Source organism: Cibotium barometz, chromosome 52 (genome assembly GCF_041138505.1).
Source record: "Cibotium barometz isolate CiBa-2024 chromosome 52, ASM4113850v1, whole genome shotgun sequence".
NCBI lineage: Eukaryota > Viridiplantae > Streptophyta > Polypodiopsida > Cyatheales > Cibotiaceae > Cibotium > Cibotium barometz.
The window spans coordinates 7,167,142-7,167,716 of record NC_141097.1 but is presented as its reverse complement, the minus strand read 5'-3'; positions in this window follow the sequence as shown (position 1 = coordinate 7,167,716).

The following is a 575-nucleotide window of genomic DNA, read 5'->3' as shown; positions in this document are numbered from 1 at the left end:
ACACACACATGCACCTACATGTGCACACACATCGACATACACACGAGTATATTCACATGCTCACACACGTACATGCAGACACTCGCTATGGATACACATAAAAAAACATACACACCTTGTACACACACACACAAATACACTCGCTATGGATACACATAAAAAAACATACACACCATGTACACACACACAACAAATACACACTAACACACACACAATCAAGACACTTGCACGACACATGCACGCGTGAAGAGAGTACATAATCACACATACATGTGTATGTGCACACACAATCGCACACATATGTATTCAAAAGAGAAGACAAAAGACATTATAGATAAGATACACTTATTTAAGAGTGAACACAGCTCATCGTGCATCCTTGCGTATTAAATTTTAATATTAATTAAAAATATATGTGTATATGTGTTTATTTATTTTATAAATGCACATGTATATATAGGTATATGTCTCTAAATATAATAAAACATAATATTATAGATAATATATATTTACATGTGGGTGAGAGAGAGAGAGAGAGAGAGAGAGAGAGAGAGAGAGAGAGAGAGAGAGAGAGA